Genomic DNA, 24,424 nt, shown 5'->3' with positions numbered 1-24,424 from the left:
TGTCTTACCCTACCTGATGTGGTTGGTTCTCTGGTGGTGGGGGTGACTAGATGACCGGTTGGGGGTGACTAGACATGCTGGTCTACAGCTCCTTCCCAAAAGGATTACTGTCAGCCTACCCCCAAAAGTTAATGTCCCCACTATCCACCAACCACAATCCTGTGTCAGCTTCTTATGTCACTACATGTGATCTTGTCTGGACAGGATTCAGTGCAATTCTTAGGTCAGGTTGCAGCACAAATCATACGAGTATTTATCCAGTCTGGGTTTGTCTGACCACAGTCCATCTGTCTTGTCTGGGTCTCTGGTTATACAAAGGTATAACGGTAGCAGTAATGTGTCAGTCATAGTCGGACTTTTAAGCATCAAAACATTCATAATACACCTTACTTTCGTCCTTTGTCTGTGCCTTTTTGAACAACAAAACATCCACTCACTGGCATTTTTGCCTTTTTCAATATTGGTTTCACATCTTTCACTGCTTCCTTTTTCCAATCTATACAGCGGTTTTTGGATCCCATTGGGGGCCCTGACTGCACACAGAATAAGTTGCCCATGGCTTCAACTTATCCGCTCAACAACACCGAGCAGGTTCCCTACCTACCACTCGGTGGCACCGAGCAGGTGCACTACCTACCACTCGGTGGACTTAAAGGATTTTACCGAGCAGGTTCACTACCTACCACTCGGTAAATCAGCTGGCTAGCATAGCTCCATGGACGGCAAGGTTCCACCACCTAATGCCGTAGACTGACTGTAGCAGGTTACTCCGTACACTACATCAGCCGTGCAGTTGGCTACCTCCTCTGCTGATCCTCAATTTGCTATATCAGTCACTTAACTTGAAGCAGGTGAATCTTTTCAATCACTTACAAGTTTTCCTCTAAAATAGGCACAGTTCTTTTTCACTTTCAATTTCATACAGTACTTATTGCTTGAAACACAAATCTCTCAGCGTGTACCAAACCAAGGACAGAGAAACTTAGAATGCAATACATGGCCCCCCTTCCTCTGGCCCACAACGGAAAGAGGAAAAATACTGTCGTAGCTGTTTTCATTCTGACCCAAATGTCAGCTGACAGATCACCAGTGAGTCCTAATTGTGGATTTACGCCCTTAGTTGACAAGCGCTTGGAGACAAAAGACACCTCACACGTATCCCGTGAGCAAGTCACTTTTATCTGATATATAAAAAGCCAAAGCAATGTTTTATACCATTTACATCCAATGCATTTCAATGTAACTCATGTAGCCCCCACCATCACCCAGGGTCATATTCTATTTACCATAGCTCAGAACATATTGTAACTGACTATTGAGAACATACATGATAAGAAGTGTAGTCTCCTTGGAGAGCAGACCATCAGACTACTGAGTCAACAGATTCTAGTAATTCTAACACTTAAAGGTAAAAGGCACTTAAAGGCAAGGTAGTTAAAGGCAAACTATTAACCCTTCTATAACAATTTCCCCCTTTTGTAAATGGTATAACCTTTGCTACGGGGTCAGCTGATGTCCACAAAGGAGCTACTGTCTCATGGGTCTAGTACCCACAAGGGGACTTGCTACCTGCTTCGCCCATCCACCCTCAGTGTGGACACTCAACTTCCCATCAGCAGTGGCCATACGGGGCCTATGATATACTACAGAAGGTTCAGCCTTAGTTAATACATATATTAGCGCTTTTACGGCTACATAAAACAATAAGCAAAGCAACAAGATTTGCATACAAGTCTGAAAAATACCAAAAATAATCCATCCTGCTAGGCCGCTAAGCCAATCGGCTGGATTTAACCCCTTCACCCCCAAGGGTGGTTTGCACGTTAATGACCGGGCCAATTTTTACAATTCTGACCACTGTCCCTTTATGAGGTTATAACTCCGAAAAGCTTCAACGGATCTTGGCGATTCTGACATTGTTTTCTCGTGACATATTGTACTTCATGATAGTGGTAAAATTTCTTCGATATAACTTGCGTTTATTTGTGAAAAAAACGAATATTTGGCGAAAATTTTGAAAATTTTGCAATTTTCCAACTTTGAATTTTTATGCCCTTAAATCACAGACATATGTCACACAAAATACTTAATAAGTAACATTTCCCACATGTCTACTTTACATCAGTACAATTTTGGAACCAAAATTTTTTTTTGTGACGGAGTTATAAGGGTTAAAAGTTGACCAGCAATTTCTCATTTTTACAACACCATTTTATTTTAGGGACCACATCTCATTTGAAGTCATTTTGACGGGTCTATATGATAGAAAATACCCAAGTGTGACACCATTCTAAAAACTGCACCCCTCAAGGTACTCAAAACCACTTTCAAGAAGTTTATTAACCCTTCAGGTGTTTCACAGGAATTTTTGGAATGTTTAAATAAAAATGAACATTTAACTTTTTTTCACACAAAATTTATTTCAGCTCCAATTTGTTTTATTTTACCAAGGGTAACAGGAGAAAATAGACCCCAAAAGTTGTTGTACAATTTGTCCTGAGTACGCTGATACCCCATATGTGGGGGTAAACCACAGTTTGGGCGCATGGCAGAGCTTGGAAGCAAAGGAGCGCCATTTGACTTTTCAATGCAAAATTGACTGGAATTGAGATGGGACGCCATGTTGCATTTGGAGAGCCCCTGATGTGCCTAAACATTGAAACCCCTAACAAGTGACACCATTTTGGAAAGTAGACCCCCTAAGGAACTTATCTAGATGTGTGGTGAGCACTTTGACCCAACAAGTGCTTTACAGAAGTTTATAATGCAGAGCCGTAAAAATAAAAAATCATATTTTTTCACAAAAATGATCTTTTCACCCCCAATTTTTTAATTTTCCCAAGGGTGAGAGAAGAAATTGGACCCCAAAAATTGTTGTGCAATTTGTCCTGAGTACGCTGATACCCCATATGTGGGTGTAAACCATTGTTTGGGCGCAGGGCAGAGCTCGGAAGGGAAGGAGCGCCATTTGACTTTTCAATGCAAAATTGACTGGAATTGAGATGGGACGCCATGTTGCATTTAGAGAGCCCTTGATGTGCCTAAACATTGAAACCCCTAACAAGTGACACCATTTTGGAAAGTAGACCCCCTAAGGAACTTATCTAGATGTGTGGTGAGCACTTTGACCCACCAAGTGCTTCACAGAAGTTTATAATGCAGAGCCGTAAAAATAAAAAATCATATTTTTTCACAAAAATGATCTTTTCACCCCCAATTTTTTATTTTCCCAAGGGTAAGAGAAGAAATTGGACCCCAAAAATTGTTGTGCAATTTGTCCTGAGTACACTGATACCCCATATGTGGGTGTAAACCATTGTTTGGGCGCAGGGCAGAGCTCAGAAGGGAAGGAGCGCCATTTGACTTTTCAATGCAAAATTGACTGGAATTGAGATGGGACGCCATGTTGCGTTTGGAGAGCCCCTAATGTGCCTAAACATTGAAACCCCCCACGAGTGACACCATTTTGGAAAGTAGACCCCTTAAGGAACTTATCTAGATGTGTGTTGAGCACTTTGACGCAACAAGTGCTTCACAGAAGTTTATAATGCAGAGCCGTAAAAATAAAAAATCATATTTTTTCACAAAAATGATCTTTTAACCCCCATTTTTTTATTTCCCCAAGGGTAAGAGAAGAAATTAGACCACAAAAGTTGTTGTGCAATTTGTCCTGAGTACGACGATACCCCATATGTGGGTGTAAACCATTGTTTGGGCGCATAGCAGAGCTCAGAAGGGAAGAAGCGCTATTTTACTTTTCAATGCAAAATTGACTGGAATTAAGATGGGATGCCATGTTGCGTTTGGAGAGCCCCTGATGTGCCTAAACATTAAACCCCCCCACAAGTGACACCATTTTGGAAAGTAGACCCCCTAAGGAACTTATCTAGATGTGTTTTGAGAGCTTTGAACCCCCAAGTGTTTCACTACAGTTTATAACGCAGAGCCGTGAAAATAAAAATTATTATTTTTTTTCACAAAAATGAAATTTAGCCCCCAGTTTTGTATTTTCACAAGGGTATCAGGATAAATTGGACCCTAAAAGTTGTTGTCCAATTTGTCCTGAGTACGCTGATACCCCCTATGTGGGGGGGAACCACTGTTTGGGCGCATGACAGAGCTCGGAAGGGAAGGAGCGCCATTTGGAATGCAGACTTAAATGGATTGGTCTGCAGGCGTCACGTTGCATTTGCAGAGCCCCTGATGTACCCAAACAGTACAAACCCCCCACAAGTGACCCCATATTGGAAACTAGACCCCCCAAGGAACTTATCTAGATGTGTTGTGAGAACTTTGAACCCCCAAGTGTTTCACTACAGTTTATAACGCAGAGCCGTGAAAATAAAAATTATTTTTTTTTTTTCACAAAAATGATTTTTTAGCCCCCAGTTTTGTATTTTCACAAGGGTATCAGGATAAATTGGACCCTAAACGTTGTTGTCCAATTTGTCCTGAGTACGCTGATACCCCCTATGTGGGGGGGAACCACTGTTTGGGCGCATGACAGAGCTCGGAAGGTAGGAGCGCCATTTGGAATGCAGACTTAAATGGATTGGTCTGCAGGCGTCACGTTGCATTTGCAGAGCCCCTGATGTACCCAAATAGTACAAACCCCCCACAAGTGACCCCATATTGGAAACTAGACCTCCCAAGGAACTTATCTAGATGTGTTGTGAGAACTTTGAACCCCCAAGTGTTTCACTACAGTTTACAACGCAGAGCCGTGAAAATAAAACATATTTTTTTTCCCACAAAAATGATTTTTAGCCCCCCAAATTTTTATTTTCCCAAGGATAACAAGAGAACTTGGACCCCAGAAGTTGTTGTTCAATTTGTCCCTAGTACGCTGATACCCCATATGTTGGGGTAAACCCCTTTTTGGACGCACGGGAGAGCTCGGAAGGGAAGGAGCACTGTTTTACTTTTTCAACGCAGAATTGGCTGGAATTGAGATTGGACGCCATGTCGCGTTTGGAGAGCCCCTGATGTGCCTGAACAGTGGAATCTCCCCAATTCTACCTGAAACCCTACCCCTAACCTCACCCCTAACCGTTTACTGAACATTTTCTGACAGTCATAAGTGCCACGTATATAAGTGCCACGTATATAAGTGCCACGTATTTAAGAGCCACGTATTTAAGTGCCACGTGTTTAAGTGCCACGTATTTAAGTGCCACGTATTTCAGTGCCACGATATTTCAGTGCCACGTATTTCAGTGCCACGTATTTCAGGCACTCAAAAATACGTGGCACGTAAATACTTCAGTGCCACGATATTTCAGTGCCACGATATTTCAGTGCCACGTATTTCAGTGCCACGTATTTCAGTGCCACGTATTTCAGGCACTGAAAAATACGTGGCACGTAAATACGTGGCACGTAAATACGTGGCACTTAAATACGTGGCACTTAAATACGTGGCACTTAAATACGTGGCACTTAAATACGTGGCACTTAAATACGTGGCCACTGAAATATCGTGGCACTTATATACGTATATACGTATATAAACGTATATTTCAGTGCCACGTATTTCAGTGCCACGTATTTCAGGTTAGGGGTAGGGTTAGGGGTAGGGTTAGGGTTTTTTGTTTTTTTCTTGTTTTCTTGTGTTTTTCTATAAAAACGCATGCGTTTTACCGCGTTTACATGCATTTTTTCACACATGTGTTTTTTTTAAAAAACGCATGCAGATAAAAACGCAAGTGTGAAACCAGACTAAAAGACGCTTTTTATAGCAAAAAAGTTTTTGCGTCTCCACATTTTGAGACCTATAATTTTTCCACATTTTGGTCCACAGAGTCATGTGAGGTTTTTTTTTTTTTGCGGGACGAGTTGACGTTTTTATTGGTAACATTTTCGGACACGTGACCATTTTTTATCACTTTTTATTCCGATTTTTGTGAGGCAGAATAACCAAAAACCAGCTATTCATGAATTTCTTTTGGGAGAGGCGTTTATACCGTTCTGCGCTTGGTAAAATTGATAAAGCAGTTTTATTCGTTGGGTCAGTACGATTACAGCGATATCTCATTTATATCATTTTTTTATGTTTTGACGCTTTTATACGATAAAAACTATTTTATAGAAAAAATAATTATTTTGGCATCGCTTTATTCTGAGGACTATAACTTTTTTATTTTTTTGCTGATGATGCTATATGGCGGCTCGTTTTTTGCGGGACAAGATGACGTTTTCAGCGGTAACATGGTTATTTATATCCATCTTTTTGATCGCGTGTTATTCCACTTTTTGTTCGGCGGTATGGTAATAAAGCATTGTTTTTTGCCTCGTTTTTTTTTTTTTTTTCTTACGGTGTTTACTGAAGGGGTTAACTAGTGGGCCAGTTTTATAGGTTGGGTCGTTACGGATGCGGCGATACTAAATATGTGTACTTTTATTGTTTTTGTTTGTTTTTTTTAGATAAAGAAATGTGTTTATGGGAATAATATTTTTTTTTTTATTATTATTTATTTAGGAATTTTTTTTTTTTTTTTTTACACGTGGAAATTTTTTTTTTTACTTTTTTACTTTGTCCCAGGGGGGGACATCACAGATCGCAGATCTGATAGTGTGCACAGCACTCTATCAGATCCGCGATCATACTTTCATCGGAGCAGGCTGCAGCTTTCATCTGCAGCCTGCTCCGACCCGGAAGTGCTCCCTGCAGGACCCGGATACAGCCCCTCGGCCATTTTGGATCCGGGGCCTGCAGGGAGAAGACGTTCGGTACGAGGTGAGTACATCACCTTGTACCGATCGTCTCAGGGAAGCCCGCAGGGAGCCCCCTCCCTGCGCGATGCTTCCCTGTACCGCCGGTACACCGCGATCATGTTTGATCGCGGTGTGCCGGGGGTTAATGTGCCGGGGGCGGTCCGTGACCGCTCCTGGCACATAGTGCCGGATGTCAGCTGCGATATGCAGCCGACACCCGGCCACGATCGGCCGCGCTCCCCCCGTGAGCGCGGCCGATCGCGTATGACGTACTATCCCGTCGGCGGTCATGGGGGCCCACCCCACCTCGACGGGATAGTACGTCAAATGTCGGGAAGGGGTTAAAAAGGAGTCTCTATATTGTATTAGTCTCATTAAGAGCCTTAAGGAACCTAGAAAACCTGAGTCCAAGTCTCATTGGGTATGCTGTGTGGTGTTAATACCTTCCTTGGCTCCAGGGGTAAAGGCTAAGTACAGCATAGCCCTTACAAATACTGGGCTGTGTATACAGATCCAACAGTCCAGCAGTTTTTGTCCTTCCACGTCGCTTGTAAGAAAAGCAAGATGCTGAATAAGTTTGTTGTCCTTGTCAACACTTAAAAGTTTATCCAGTGTCTCTGTAAGGTGCAAACATCCTACCACTGCCAGCAAGGTGATTAGGACAACAGTCTTTCTGCTAGTGAAAAGATCTTTTTGCAGTGACTGGCATGGATCCAGGTGGGCATTCCCTCAAGTGAATGTGGTCAACTGGACTTTACAACGGGCCGTCAAACCGTGGATATAGGCTCCTTCTTACGTGTCTGTGTATGACCACCCAATCACCTGGATTTAGCAGATGTGCGTCCGCACTGGCATTAAGATCTGGAATGGATGAAAACACATGTTTATGCACCACATTAAGTATTTTCTGCAAGGCCTGGACATGGGCTGTCATAGCACCGTGTTGCATTTGTAGCACCTGTGGGAAGTACAGACCAGTCTCTGGCAAACTACTAAACAGGACTTCAAAAGGGGACAAGCTTGTCTTTCTATTTGGAGTGTGTCTGACTAGAAAGAGTGCAAGAGACAAGCATTCTACCCCGCTCTTTCCTGTGTCTGCCATGGCTTCTGAATTTTCAGTTTAAGTGTCCCATTTAGTGTTTCCATTTTCCCACTACTTTGTTGTCTATATGGTGCATGCTATGCTTGCTGTACTCCCAGGGCCTGCAAGTGTGTACCCCTATCGCTCTTTGTGGTTTCTGGGACACCATACCTGCAGATCAGTTCTTTCATTGGGTTGTCTGCAGTCGCTTTAGTATTTGCACATTTTACCAGATAGGCCTCCAGCCAACCAGAGAAGAGATCTACACATACTACGACATTTTTCTATAACACTACAAAAACCCTTCACTCTCCCACCCCAGACACACCCCTGGAAGAAGCTGGTTGCAAAAAGTGCGTTGGGGTGAGGAGGGATGCTGTGCTACAAGGTGGACATTCTGATCTCTGCTTCTGGTAATATAAATATAATTGACTTTATGCATACTTAGGTAGCTTATATGGTGCCAGATAGCGCAGACCTGGGTGTTCAACATATGGTATATATCTGCCTTTGACACAGACCTTTAAAAATTGTACATTGAATGCTGTGACCCAGCGTCCCACCTTTTGATAGGGAGCTCTTATACTACATTGTATTGTTAAATGTATTTTTAGAATATATATTTAATAAAGTATTATGTTTTTTAATTCTTATGTTATTCTGGATCTCTTCTTTCGGCTATTTTTAATGTAAGTCCGAATATGGTGATTATGTGTTGTGAAGTGCCAGCTGGTGATGTTTTGGACATTTATGAGAATATTATTCTGGTTTTATAGCAAATTCTCCTACAGTGGACACCATCAACAGAACACAGACACCGGGAATGTAGCCTATAATATTGGAATAGAGTGAGAAGATTAATAGCTAAAAAAAATTGTGTACAGCCATTTTGCCTTTAAATGGAATGCAGATTGTAAATAATAGAGAATGTGAAAAATGCAGCATTTTTTGTCCCAATTGTTGGTAATGTAAATGATTAAAATTAATCCTATGAAAACGTTGTTTTAGATATATGCATGCTACCAAAATAGACCATAATAAAAAGACCATAATAAAAATAGTAATGACATTATGGCCATTGTAGCGTACATAAAACTATAACAGCATTTTGAGCTACACCCTGTGAGGAGTCGAGTTTCCTCTGCTGCACAGGGGGAATCTCGATCCGTGTCTGCTGCAGTCTCCCATTCTCCATCGGCCGCAGTGGAGCCTGCTCAGCGGAGACGTTGGTCCCAGCGTCTCACTGAGTCTGATTCAGTGCAAAGGGTTATTGCTGCCTCTCCAGGCTCTGCTATTGTACCCTGCACTGATCTGCGGCGAGCAGGCTTTTCTGGGACTAAAGGTACCTTCACACTAAGCGACGACGATGCCGGTCGCTGCAGCGTCGCTGTTTGGTCGCTGGAGAGCTGTCACACAGACAGCTCTCCAGCGACCAACGATGCCGAAGTCCCCGGGTAACCAGGGTAAACATCGGGTTGCTAAGCGCAGGGCCGCGCTTAGTAACCCGATGTTTACCCTGGTTACCAGTGTTAAATGTAAAAAAACAAACACTACATACTTACATTCGCGTCCCCCGGCGTCCGCTTCCCTGCATTGTGTGAGCGCCGGCCCTAACAGCGTCACCGCTGTGCTTTGCTTTCCGGCCGGCACTGACACACTCAGTGCAGGAAGCTCTGAGCAGCGGCGCGGACGCCGGGGACGTGACAGATATCAGAGGGTAAGTATGTACTGTTTTTTTTTTTACTTTTACAATGGTAACCAGGGTAAATATCGGGTTACTAAGCGTGGCCCTGCGCTTATTAACCCGATATTTACCCTGGTTACCATTGTAAAACATCGCTGGCATCGTTGCTTTTGCTGTCAAACACGACGATACACGCCGATCTGACGACCAAATAAAGTTCTGAACTTTCAGCAACGACCAGCAATATCACAGCAGGATCCAGATCGCTGCTGCGTGTCAAACACAACGATATCGCTATCCAGGACGCTGCAATGTCACGGATCGCTATCGTTATTGCTGCAAAGTCATTTAGTGTGAAGGTACCTTAAGTCCTGCTTTGCACACACTGAGCACATGCCCAGGGTAAGATCTCTCAGTGGAGATCAAGGGTCACATGCTCAGGTACTGCAGCCAAATCTATTGGTCCTTCTAGGAAGGTCCTGTAGGTGCGCAGGCTCTGTAGCAGCCTCTCATTGGTCCTTCCAGGAAGGTCCTGTATATGCTACAGCTATTTAAGGCTCGCATGGCCGCACGGCCATGCGCTAGTATCTTCCTAAGTTATGTGCTTTGCGCCAGTGTGGTCATGTGTTTGTATGTGTTCAGGGACCCGGCTGAAATAAGCCCCTAGAATGCTGGCACCTCCGGCGAGAAGATTGTGTTTGTGTGTATTCAGGGACCTGGCTGAAATAAACCCCTAGAATGCTGGCACCTCCGGTGAGGAGTTTTGTGTACATGCATGACCACTGACTGCTCTCATTTGGGTAGTTAGCCTGTGCCTCTGTGGAAGTCTAACAGGGCACAGAGCTTTGCTTTCTCGGCCGCTCTGTGAAGCTAACAGAGCTGGTTCATACCGCCATATAGTGCCGCCAATTACTTAGCAGCAGGTTCTTTCCTGCATGGTGGATCCCGGGTTGCGAACGCACCAATCCCATCTAATAAATATATTTGGTGCGTTCCGCCAACCCTAGCAGTATACTAGCACCAGGATCTGGCTAAGTAATGGCGGATGAACAGCAATTGCAGGGGTACATCCAGCTGCTGGAGGGCCGGTTGGCGTCTCTTGAGCGTGCAACCTCGGCGGTGGATGTTACCGCAATAGCTGTTCAGGCTGCTAGCGTGCCTGCAGCAGCTTAACCCACTGCCACCTCTGTTCCGACCTTATCTCACCTCCCATTGCCTGAGATACTCTGGGGACAGTAAGTCCTGTAGGGGTTTCGTGAGCCAGTGTGGTGTACACCTCGAGCTCCTGGCTGCACGTTTTCCCACAGAGCGGGCAAAGGTGGGATTCATAGTCTCTCTCTTGTCGGACAGGGCATTGGAGTGGGCTACACCGCTGTGGGAGCACAACGATCATATGGTGCGGAGTGTTCCTTGGTTTCTAGACACTCTGAAACAGGTCTTTGTAGGACCTCAAGTCACCCATGATACAGCGCTCCAACTGCTGGCTTTGACTCTGGGTTCAACCATGGTCAGCCATTTTGCGGTTCTCTTCTGGACATTAGCGTCTGAGTTGGAATGGCGAGATAAAACCCTCATTCCCGTATTTTGGAGGGGGCTGGCTGACCATGGGAAGGACGCTTTGGCTACTAGGGAGATTCCCGCCACACTGGAGGAGCTCGTAGCTGTATCAACTCGCATAGACCTTCGTTTTCACGAGCGAAGGTTGGAGCGAGCCCAGTGTAGGCAGAGGTTTCGGATGGCTCCCACCTTTGCCAGACCTCTGGAATCTCCAGTCCAGGCGTCCGAGTCACATGAGGCCATAGAGGTGACACGAGCAGGATCCAAGTCCCAGTCCGCTTGTGCACATAAGGTCTGTCATGTTTCCCGGCAGTCAGGACATCTTGCCTCCAAGTGTCCTCAGCGGTTGGGGAAACATCAGCGTCTAGTGGCAGTTGGAGGAGGTACACTAGACACGGCGACGTTTGCCTCAAAGTTGTCCTTCAAGGGGACAATTACCTTAGGCCCATCCACTCTTATGGTAGAGCTATGCGTGGACTCTGGGGCGGAGGGTATTTTTATGTCATCCGCTTTCGCCCAGCGTCACGCAATACCCCTGGTTATGATCGCCAAACCAGTAACCGTTCGAGTGGTAAATGGGTCGACACTACCCTCACAGATTACCCACCAAACCATTCCTATCACGCTTTCTGTGTCTCCATCACATCAGGAGATTATCTCCCTATTAGTCATTCCTGAGGGAATTGATGAGGTCCTGTTGGGGATACCATGGCTACGCTATCATTCTCCTCATATAGAGTGGTCCTCAGGGAGAATTTTGGGATGGAGTATATCCTGTGAGGGTAGATGTCAGAGGGAGTGCGTTCAGGTTGCTACAACACAGGTACCCGCAGATCTTTCCTCTCTCCCCAAGCACTATTGGCCCTATGCAGATGTGTTCTCCAAAAGGGCTGCGGAGACCCTTCCACCTCACCGAACCTATGACTGTCCTATTGACCTCTTGCATGCTGCTGAGCCTCCCCGGGGTCGAGTCTATCCGTTATCTCTCCCAGAGAGACCCAAGAGAATCTGGCAAGAGGATTCATTAGGAAGTCAGTGTCACCTGCAGGGGCTGGGTTCTTCTTCGTACAGAAGAAGACTGGAGACTTACGTCCATGCATAGACTACAGGGGTCTTAACGCCATCACCGTTAAGAACAAGTACCCATTACCCCTAATATCTGAGCTTTTTGATAGGCTACGGGGAGCAAGGGTATTTACAAAATTAGACCTGCGGGGTGCCTATAACCTGATTCGCATCCGTGAGGGGGACGAATGGAAGATGGCTTTTAACACCAGGGATGGGCACTATGAATACCTGGTGATGCCCTTCGGGCTCTGTAATGCTCCAGCCGTTTTCCAAGACTTTGTGAACAACATTTTCCGGGATATGCTCACCACCTCGGTCGTAGTCTATCTGGATGATATTCTCATTTACTCTCCAGATATCGACTCCCATCGGAGAGATGTTCGCAAAGTCATCGACCTCTTACGGGCAAACTCCCTCTACGCCAAGTTGGAGAAGTGTGTGTTTGAGCTGGAGTCCTTGCCTTTCCTTGGTTATATCAGTTCTGCTCAGAGTTTGGCTATGGATCCTGCCAAGCTACAGGCTGTGATGGACTGGCAAGAACCCCATTCTCTTAAAGCGGTGCAGCGCTTTATGGGGTTCATTAATTACTATTGCCAGTTCATTCCACACTTCTCAATTTTGGTAGCTCCCTTGGTTGCCCTCACCAAGAAGGGAGCAAATCCCAAGTTGTGGTCAGAGGAGGTCTCCAAGGCCTTTCTCTCGATTAAGTCACACTTCGCTAGCACTCCCATCCTACATTGCCCCGATGTAGATAAGCCATTTATCATGGAGGTGGATGCGTCATCCATTGGTGCTGGAGCAGTCCTTTTCCAAAAGGATGCTCAAGGTCGGAAGCATCCTTGCTTCTTCTTCTCCAAGACCTTCACACCAGCAGAGAGGAATTATTCCATCGGGGACAGGGAGTTGCTAGCCATGAAGTTGGCTTTTTCAGAGTGGAGACACGTCTTGAAGGGAGCTCGCTTTCCCTTCCAAGTGTTCACTGACCACAAGAACTTGGTATATATACAGACGGCCCAGTAGCTGAATTCTCGCCAGGCTAGATGGTCCCTGTTCTTCTCCCGGTTCCATTTTACTCTCCATTTTCTCTCCGGGGAGAACATTTGTGCCGATGCTCTCTCCCGCTCCGTAGTGTCATCTGAGGAGGAGCCTTGGCTTATTGTCCCTTCTGAGAGCCTGAGAACTGTGGCTCCGGTTTCGCTTGAGTCCGTGCCCCTGGGCAAGACTTTCGTACCAGCGAATTTGCAACCAGAGGTTCTCTCTTGGGCTCACTTGTCCAGAGTGGGTGGACATTTTGGGACCAAGAGGACATCTGAGCTTTTGACGAGGACGTACTGGTGGCCGCATATGGCCCGTGACATTGGGGACTATATTCGGGCGTGTGTCTCCTGCGCCCAGAAATGGTCTCCTCGGCAACGGCCAGCTGGGTTACTTTACCCCATGCTGGTGGCAGACAGGCCCTGGGAGATGGTCAGGATGGAGTTTGTGGTGGGCTTACCCAAGTTTCGTAGCTGCACCGTTATCTGGGTAGTCACCGATCATTTTTCTAAGATGGTGCATTTGGTGCCGCTTCCACGGTTACCTTCTGAACGGACCTTGGCGGCGTTGTTCATAAAACATATTTTCCGCTTACATGGAATGCCTGATAACATTGTCAGCGACCGGGGTCCCCAGTTTGCATCTCAGTTTTGGAGAGAGCTCTGCCGTTTACTCAGCATAGAGCTGAATCTCTCCTCTGCATATCATCCCGAGACGAATGGGTTGGTAGAGAGAACCAACCAGACTCTGGTGACATACTTGCGACATTTTGTCTCTGCTAGGCAAGATGACTGGGCATCTTTGCTACCTTGGGTGGAATTTGCCTTGAACAACGCCGTAGCCGATTCTACTGGTCAGACTTCTTTTCTCCTTAATTACGGCCAGCATCCGCGTGTCCCTGTGCCCATGCCCGTGTCATCCACCGATTCTAGGGTGGCAGACTGGGCGGTGGAGGCACGTGACATTTGGGACCACACACAGGATGCCATCTGGGCCTCCAAGGAGAGAATGAGGGTTTCGGCTGATACACACCGGCGCCCTGCTCCGACTTTCGCTCCTGGCGACTTAGTGTGGCTCTCCGCCCGTAATATCAAGCTGCGAGTTGAGTCCACTAAGTTTGCGCCTCACTACATTGGCCCGTTCAAGGTTCTGGAACAGGTCAACCCTGTGGTCTACTGTTTGGCTATTCCTCCACGCCTTGGTATCACCAATACTTTTCACGTTTCCCTCTTAAAGCCCGTTCATTTGTCCCGGTTTTCTGAGTCATCTGCCGGGACATTGGGTTCATCCACGGATGAGTTTAAGGTGAATGCTATTGTGGGGTGCAAGGTGGTATGTGGCAAGAAATTTTATCTGGTGGACTGGAAGGGTCACGGTCCAGAGGATATAACCTGGGAGACTGAGGAGCACATTCGGGCACCGCTGCTCATTGCAGCTTTTGAGCGTAGCGAGGCTCAAGGAGGGGGGGGCCCTAGGGGGGGGGGTAATGTTAGGAGTCGAGTTTCCTCTGCTGCACAGGGGGAATCTCGATCTGTGTCTGCTACGGTCTCCCATTCTGCATCGGCCGCAGTGGAGCCTGCTCAGCGGAGACGTTAGTCCCAGCGTCTCACTAAGACTGATACTGTGCAAAGGGTTACTGCTGCCTCTCCAGGCTCTGCTATTGTACCCTGCACTGATCTGCGGTGAGCAGGCTTTTCTGGGACTAAGTCCTGCTTTGCACACACTGAGCATGCCCAGGGTAAGATCTCTCAGTGGAGATCAAGGGTCACATGCTCAGGTACTGCAGCCAAATCTATTGGTCCTTCTAGGAAGGTCCTGTATGTGCGCAGGCACTGTAGCAGCCTCTCATTGGTCCTTCTCGGAAGGTCCTGCACGTGCTGCAGCTATTTAAGGCTCGCATGTCTGCACAGCCATGCGCTAGTATCTTCCTAAGTTATGTGCTTTGCGCCAGTGTGGTCATGTGTTTGTATGTGTTCAGGGACCCGGCTGAAATAAGCCCCTAGAATGCTGGCACCTCCGGCGAGGAGATTGTGTTTGTGTGTATTCAGGGACCTGGCTGAAATAAGCCCCTAGAATGCTAGCACTAGTGTTGAGTGATACCTTCCGATATTCTAAAGTATTGGTATCGGATTGGATCGGCCGATACCGGCAAAATATCGGATCTCGCTGATACCGATACCCGATACCAATGCAAGTCAATGGGAGCAAAATATCGGAATTAAAATAAACCCTTTATTTCCTTGTAGCCTAATTCCACATGAAGGAAAACAACTAAGAATAACGTAGAATGTATCGGAGAAGGTGGAGGGGACATTAAAGGCATAGAGGTTTAGCCCATTCAAATGGAATAGCAGGAATTATAAATTTTTTAAGACGTTCGGAGTTACAAAGATTTTGACTATGTTTAGATTTTTTAGATTTTGTCAGATATTTGTTTCTCTACTTCCACACTTTCTTCTTCATCATCCTCAGCAGCATCTTTTTCATCAACTTCTTCTCCACCTTATTCCTCTTCTTCTTCACCTTCTTCCTATTATTCTTTTTAAAAAAAATCTTCATATTTTTCTCATTCAACTCTTCTTCTTCTTCATATTCAAGTTCATAATCTCCTTCATATTCCTCTTCTTCATCAAAATCTTATGTGTGACAGGCATTCCTGTAGTTGATATCTATCAAAGTTTGAAGAGTACACCTTCCGTTCTGCCTGTCGCAAAAGATTTCAAACAGGATTTGTCCGCGTTTAGTTTGGCCTGCAACAGCAGGCTTTATCCAGGGGCACCACGAGGAGGAACGGACTCACCCCCATACACTGCTTAGTCTTCTTCTGCTTATAATTTAGATTATATCTTTTGCTCTGATGTTTATTCTTATGCTTAATGTTCTTCTGCTCTTTGTTCTGCAGCCGCTTGTTCTTCTGCTTCTCGGTCTTCCATGTCGTCGTCTCCAGGGTCGTTGTCTCTGGGATCATTTCTGGTGTCGTCGTCATCTTAGGGGTGGTCTTCCGGGTCGTCGTCTTTAGGGTCTTGAACTTGGAAATGTAGCAGAAGGTACAAGAAGGCTGAGAAAATGCTGAGAACCAGCTGATGGAACTGGAACTCGGATGGCTACCCGAAGGTCCAAGAGCCAATGGAACTACCGAGGACCAGCTGACGTTACTGGAACCCGGTTACTAAGCAGGAGGTACCCATGCCTGAAAGCACTACCAAGGACCACCTGACGTTGGTGGAACTCGGATACCCAGAAGAAGGCACCTAAGCCAAAGGCTCTGCCCGGAACCAGCTGACGGTACTAGAACCAGGATGGGGAGCAGAAGGTACAAGAGCAAAAGACACTGCCGAGAACCAGCTGATGGTACTGGAACCCGGATGAGTAGCCGAAGGTACAAGAGCCAATGGAACTACCGAGGACCAGCTGACATTACTGGAACCCGGGTACTGAGCAGGAGGTACCCGTGCCTGAAAGCACTACCAAGGACCACCTGACGTTGGTGGAACTCGGATGCCCAGAAGGAGGCACCTAAGCCAAAGGCTCTACCCAGAACCAGCTGACGGTACTGGAACCAGGATGGGGACCTATTCACAATTGTCTTCCTAGAGCCCCAACTAGCGGTGTTGGAGCAAAGGGTCAGCAGGGGGAGCAGAGTGTAGGCCGAAGCCTGCACTGGAGGCATTTGGAGGTCCGTTGTGTCTGCGTGGCATTTGCAGGACACGATGCCGGCTACACAGCAGGGGAACAGCTGGCATTGCTGAACCCCACTGACACAGTGGTGGGTGTTTTTCTCTGTGCAGCTAGCACTTCCGGGCACCAACTGGCAGTGTTAGAGCCCAGGGTCAGCTAGAGGAGCAGATTGTAGGCCGAAGCCTGCACTAGAGGCAGTTTAATATCTGTTGTGTCTGCGTGGCATTTGCAGGACACCTTGCCGGCTACACAGCAGGGGAACAGCTGGCATTGCTGAACCCCACTGACACATTGACGGGTGTTTTTCTCTGTGCAGCTAGCACTTCTGGGCACCAACTGGCGGTGTTAGAGCCCAGGGTCAGCTGGAGGAGCAGAGTTTAGGCCGAAGCCTGCACTGGAGGCAGTTTAATATCTGTTGTGTCTGCGTGGCATTTGCAGGACACGTTGCCGGCTACACAGCAGAGGAACAGCTGGCGTTGCTCAACCCCACTGACACATTGACGGGTGTTTTTCTCTGTGCAGCTAGCACTTCTGGGCACCAACTGGCGATGTTAGAGCCCAGGGACAGCAGGAGGAGCAGAGTGTAGGCCGAAGCCTAATTGGAGCAAATTGAAAGGCAACCTTTAAACCCCCCTCAGGTGTTACAAACTAGAAGAGCCACCTTGTGCAGCAGTAATGCTGCACAAGTAAAAGATTGCTCTTTTAATTTTGTTCCTTGCACAGGCTGAATGAAACACGTATAAAATTTAGCCCCTTTTACAGTCAAACTGTCTTGAAGGCGGGACTTTCCTTCTTAATGAAACGCAGCACAGCTGTCCAAAATACCACCTTGGTGCTGGGCGCTGCCTCCTGAGTGTTGTTTTCTTGTGTTCCGTAGTCTGCGATGTTGTGTTATCCCTTGGACATGCGCTGTTACTGCGCAAGGCCATGAATCCCAGCCCCGCAGTGTCTTCTGATTTACTTACACTGCAGGGCTGGGATTCATGGCCTTGTGCAGTAAATATCGGCGCCTGTCACTCATGTCCTTACTCCTGCTTCAGACTGTGTGGCATCAGCTGACCCCTTATCGCATGCCACGGCCGTGAAGCCGCACAGTCTGAAGAAGGCGAAAGGAGATGAGTGAGAGGCGAAGATATGCACAGCGCATTCCCATGAATCCCAGCCCCGCAGTGAGAACAAATAAGACACTGAGGCGTGTGATCTTGGGCAGCGCGTCCGCACAGGCGCAGCCAGCCTGACTACAAATGATGTCAGAAGACGGGCAGCGCTAACTGTGGATGGCCAAGGGATAACATTACAGCGCAGGCTCCTGGACAGATTCAAACAACGCTAAGGAGTTGACGCACGCTGGCTAGAGGGTTGCTGCGTGTCATTACGAAGGAAAGTCACATCTCCGGGACGGTTGAACTTTATCAGGGGAAACATATTATAAGTGTTTAGTTCAGCGTGTGCGAGGAGTAAAACTGAAAGCCACCTTGTACAAATGCAGCATTACTGCTGTACAAGGTGGCTGTTATACATACAAACGCCTGGGGGGGGACAGGTTCCCTTTAATTTGAGTTGTTGTGTCTGCGTGGCATTTGCAGGAGGTGCAGGTGCACTTCCGGGCACCAACTGGCCGTGTTAGAGCCCAGGGTCAGCTGGAGGAGCAGAGTGTAGGCCGAAGCCTGCACTGGAGGCAGTTTAATATCTGTTGTGTCTGCGTGGCGTTTGCAGGACATGTTGCCGGCTACACAGCAGGGGAACAGCTGGCGTTGCTGAACCCCACTGACACATTGACGGGTGTTTTTCTCTGTGCAGCTAGCACTTCTGGGCACCAGCTGGTGGTGTTAGAGCCCAGGGTCAGCAGGAGGAGCAGAGTGTAGGCCGAAGCCTGCACTGGAGCAAGTTGAAAGGGAACCTTTAACCCCCCCCAGGCGTTTGTTGGTGAAAGAGCCATCTTGTACAGCACTAATGCTGCAAAAGTAAAAGGTGGCTCTTTTAATTATGCCCCTTGCAAACGCTGAACTAGACACTTATGAAATGTGTCCCAAAAACACCGTAAAAACGTCCAGGAGGTGGGACTTTCCTTTGTAATGTGACGCAGCACAGCCGTCATTCCTACCCCCTTGGCGCCATGTGCCGCCTCCTCAGCGTTGTTTGACTCTGTCACAGAGCCTGCGCTGTTATGTTATCCCTTGGCCAGGCGCACTTAGCGCTGCCCGTCTTCTGACATCATTTGGTGTCAGGCTGGCTGCGCCTGTGCGGCCGCGCTGCCCGAGATCCCGCCTCGCAGTGTCGTCTAATGTAATCCCACTGCGGGCCTGGGATCCATGGGCATGCGCAGTGCATATCCTCGCCTCTCACTCCCCTCCCTCCGGCTTCTTCAGACTGTGCGGCGTCACGGCCGTGGCATGCTATTATGGATCAGCTGACAGTGCACAGTCTGAAGAAGGCGGAGGGAGATGAGTGAGAGCCTGAGGTGAAGATATGCACTGCGCATGCCCATGGATTCCAGGCCCGCAGTGTGATAAAATCAGAAGACACTGAGAGGCGGGATTTCGGGCAGTGCGGCCGCACAGGCGCAGCCTGCCTGACACCAAATGATGCCAGAAGACGGGCAGCGCTAAGTGCGCCTGGCCAAGGGATAACATAACAGCGCAGGCTCCATGACAGAATCAAACAACGCTGAGGAGGCGGCGCACGGCGCCAAGGGGAATGACGGCTGTGCTGCGTCACATTAGAAAGGAAAGTCCCACCTATGGGACGGTTTAACGGTGTGAGGGGACACATTCATAAGTGTTAGGTTCAGCGTGTGCAAGGAGTACAACGAAAAGAGGCACCTTTTCCTTGTGCAGCATTACTGCGGCACAAGGTGGCTCTTTCAGTAACAAACGCCTGGGGGGGACAGGTTCCCTTAAATTTAAGTAGTTGTGCCAGCGTGGCAGTCGCATGACACGTTGCCAGATACACAGCAGGGGAGCAGCAGACGTTACTGAACCCCACTAACACATTGGCGAGGTGTTTGGCTCTGTGCAAACAGCACTTCTGGGCAGCAACCAGCAGTGTTGGAGCCCAGGGACAGCAGGAGGAGCAGAGTGTAGGCCGAAGCCTGCACTGGAGGCATGTAAATGTCTGTTAGTGTGCCAGCGTGGCGGTTGCATGACACATTGCCGGATACACAGCAGGGGAGCAGCTGACGTTACTGAACCCCAATAACACGGCAGCAAGTGTTAACTGCGCAGCCAGCACTTCCAGGCACCAACTGACGGTGTTAGAGCCCAGGGACAGCAGGAGGAGCAGATTGGAGGTATTGCAGCAAACACACAGCTGGGGAACAGCTGACGTTACTGAACCCCAATAAGAGAGGAGTGACTGTTGACTGTGCGGACAGCACTTCCAGGCACCAACTGGCGGTGTTAGAGCCCAGGGACAGCAGGAGGAGCAGATTGGAGGTATTGCCGCACACACAGCTGGGGAACAGCTGACGTTACTGAACCCCAATAACAGAGGAGCGACTGTTGACTGTGCGGACAGCACTTCCAGGCACCAACTGGCAGTGTTAGAGCCCACGGACAGCAGGAGGAGCAGATTTGTTTTGCCAGATACACAGCTGGGAATCAGCTGATGTTACTGAACCCCAATAACACGGCAGCAAGTGTTAACTGTGCAGCCAGCACTTCCAGGTACCAACTGGTGGTGTTAGAGCCCAGGGACAGCAGGAGGAGCAGATTGGAGGTATTGCCGCACACACAGCTGGGGAACAGCTGATGTTACTGAACCCCAATAACAGAGGAGCGACTGTTGACTGTGCGGACAACACTTCCAGGCACCAACTGGTGGTGTTAGAGCCCAGGGACAGCAGGAGTGTAGGCCGAGGCCTAATTGGGTCAAGTTAAAAGTGAACCTTTAACCCCCCCATGCGTTAGCAACTGAAATAGCCAACTTGTGCAGCACAGGGTGGTTCTTTTAATTATGCTCCTTGCACACAGTGAACTAAACACTTATAAAATGTGTCCCCTGATACCGTTATACCGTCCCACATGTGGTACTTTCCGTCATGATGAGACGCAGCACAGCCGGCATTCACACCCCCATGATGCCGGGCGCCGCCTCATCAGCGTTGCTTGAATCTGTCACGGAGCCCGCGCTGTTATGTTAAACCTTGGCCATGTGCAGTTAGCGCTGCCCGTCTTCTAACATCATTTGGTGTCATGGTAACTGTGCCTGTGCGGCCGCACCGCCTGAGAAACCACCTCGCAGTGTCTTCAGATTTAGTCCCACTGCAGGGCTGGGATTCCTGGGCATGCGCAGTGCATATCTTCGCCTCTCACTACTCTCCATCCGCCTTCTTCAGAGTGTGCGGATTCACGGCCGTGGCATGTGAATTGGGATCAGCTGATGCCACACTGTCTGTAGTATCGGAGGGAGAAGAGGGAGAGGCGAAGATATGCACTGTGCATGCCCAGGAATCCCAGCCCTGCAGTGGGACTAAATCAGAAGACACTGCGAGGCAGTTTCTCGGGCGGTGCGGCCACACAGGCACAGTTACCATGACACCAAATGATGTTAGAAGACGGGCAGCGCTAACTGTGCATGCCCAAGGTTAAACATAACAGCGCTGGCTACGGGACAGATGCAAACAACGCTGAGGAGGCGGCGCTCGGCACCATGGGGGTATGAATGCCGGCTGTGCTACGTCTCATAGCAAAGGAAAGTCCCACCTACGGGACGGTTTCACGGTATGAGGGGACACATATTTTATAAGTGTTAAGTGCAGCGTGTGCAAGAAGCAGAACTAAAGGAGCCACCTGTTCCTTGTGCACATTTGTGCTACACAAGGTGGCTCTTTCAGTTACAGACGCCTGGGGGGGACAGGTTCCCTTTAATTGCTGTTGTAGTGCCAGCGTGGCGGTCGCTGGACACGTTGCCGGATACACAGCAGGGGATGAGCGGACGTTACTGAAACACAATAACACTGGGTCATGTGTTGTCTGTGCAGCCAGCACTTCTGGGCAGCAACTGGCGGTGTTGGAGCCCAGGGATTAAAGTTCAGGTGGTTGAAACATGGTCACAGCTGGAGACCTGGATACTGTTGGCAACCAATTATTTAATCGGTAAGAGGAGTGGCAAATTCCTGTGAGATCCAGGCCTTGTTCATTTTCAAAAAAGTAAGCCGGTCAACGTTATCGGATGATAGTCGCATGTGACGGTCTGTTAGTACACCACCTGCAGCACTAAAGACGCGTTCCGATAATACACTGGCAGCAGGGCAAGCCAGCACCTCCAATGCATACTGGCTAAGCTCTGGCCATGTATCCAGCTTAGAGAACCAAAACTTGAAGGGGGAAGAGCCGTCTGGGAGTACGCTGAGAGTGCAAGACATGTAGTCTGTCACCATCTGACGGAAACGTGGCCTCCTGCTGACTGGATCCGTCAACGTCAGTGATGGTGTAGACATTTGTGGAGGGCACACAAAACTTTACCACTGTTGGAACAGACTGGTCTTGGCTTGTGCTGGGCCACTGCTTCTGCTACCTCTTGGTGCAGAGATTCCTACACTGCCTCTACGCACAGAGCTGCTTTGCAAAGCAGTAGCAGGCGCAGCACTTCTCTCGATTGGACTGGAGAAGATGATGGACTGCACCAGTGTGTCTTGTACAGCCGCATTTTACGCTCCCGCTGCAACAGTGGTATGAGGGTTTGCAAATTGTCCCTGTAGCGCGGGTCGAGGAGGGTGTACACCCAATAATCAGCCGTGGTAAGAATGTGGGCGATGCGGTGGTCGTTTCTCAGGCACTGCAGCATGAAATCAACCATGTGATGCAGACTGCCAACTGGCCAAGAAACGCTGTCCCCTGCTTGAGGCGTGATGTCTGCCTGCTCTGCCCACCCCACCCTCGCTCTTCATACTGACTACTGGAGATTTGTGTAACTCCCTCCTCTGGAAAGATGTCTTCCTCCTCCATTGACTCCTCATCCTCACAAAAGGTCCCCTGCCTATTCCTTTGTGAGGAACCACATCGCACAGACTGTCCAGAAGCTGATGGAATTGGTAACTCCTCATCCTCAACCTCTTCCACCACCTCATCCCTAGCACTTGCAGGGTTCTTTCAAGCAGGCAGATAAGGGGGACAGTCATGCTGACTAGCGCATCATCTGCACTCGCCATCCGCGTGGATTCATCAAAGGCCTGCAAAACCTGGCAGATGTCCTTCATAGTGGCCCACTCAGTGGTTGTGAAGTCTGAACGGCGCGCACTGCGACTTCTTTGCGCCTGATGCAGCTGGTACTCCATTACTGCTGGCTGCTGCTCACACAACCGCTCCAACATATGTAACGTGAAATTCCACATGGTGGGGAGGTCACATATGATGCGATGTTCCGGAAGGCAGAATCGGCGCTGCAGACTTGCAATGCGCGATCTGGCCATGCTGGAACGCCGCAAGTGAGCACACTCAAGGCGGACCTTGTGCAGCAGTGCATCAAGATCCGGATAGTCCCTCAGAAAACTCTGCACAACCAAATTGAGCACATGTGCCAGACATGGGATGTGAGTGAGGTTGCCAAGGGCCAGAGCTGCCACCAGATTTCGGCCATTGTCACACACTACCATGCCGGTCTGGAGATTCGCTGGCGCAAACCACTTGTCGCTCTCAGAATTGATGCCATTCCAGAGCTCCTGCGCTGTGTGGCTTCGATTCCCCAAAGAAATTAATTTAAGTACGGCCTGTTGACATTTGGCCACAGCTGTGCTCATATCGGTTGTAACAGGTAAGCATTCATGGGTCAAGGTGGAGGAAGACCGTGACGGCTCCTGCAGCGATGATTCTTAGGAACTGGAGTATGAGGAGGAGTCAATGTGCACAGACTGGATTCCTGCAATCCTTGGCGTTGGCAGTACACGTACAGCGCCACTCGCCATGTCTGTATCCGGCTCCACAACATTGACCCAATGGGCAGTGAGGGAAAGGTATTGACCCTGTCCATGGTGACTGGTCCATGCATCGGTGGTGAGGTGGACCTTGCAACTAACGGCATTTAGTAGCGCATGTTTGATGTTTGCCTCCACATGCTTTTGCAGGGCAGGGACGGCTTGCCTGCTGAAATAAAAGCGGCTGGGCACATTGTATTGTGGGACAGCCAATGCCATCACGTTACGGAAGCTGTCAGTCTCCACCAGCCTGAATGAGAGCATTTCCAGTGACAGAAGTTTGGCAATGCCTGCATTCAGAGCCTGTGCTCGTGGGTAGTGTTGAGCGATACTGTCCGATACTTGAAAGTATTGGTATCGGAAAGTATCGGCCGATACCGGCAAAGTATCGGATCTTATCCGATACCGATACCCGATACCAATACAAGTGAATGGAACTCAAGTATCGGACGGTATCCCTGATGGTTCCCAGGGTCTGAAGGAGAGGAAACTCTCCTTCAGGCCCTGGGATCCATATTAATGTGTAAAATAAAGAATTAAAATAAAAAATATTGATATACTCACCCTCTGACGCAGCCTGCACCTTACCGAGGGAACCGGCAGCCTTCTTTGCTTAAAATGCGCGCGTTTACTGCCTTCCGTGACGTCACGGCTTCTGATTGGTCGCTTGCCGCCCATGTGACCGTGACGCGAC

Source organism: Ranitomeya variabilis, chromosome 2 (assembly GCF_051348905.1).
Source record: "Ranitomeya variabilis isolate aRanVar5 chromosome 2, aRanVar5.hap1, whole genome shotgun sequence".
NCBI classification, from domain to species: domain Eukaryota; kingdom Metazoa; phylum Chordata; class Amphibia; order Anura; family Dendrobatidae; genus Ranitomeya; species Ranitomeya variabilis.
Note: the sequence above shows the minus strand (reverse complement) of the source record.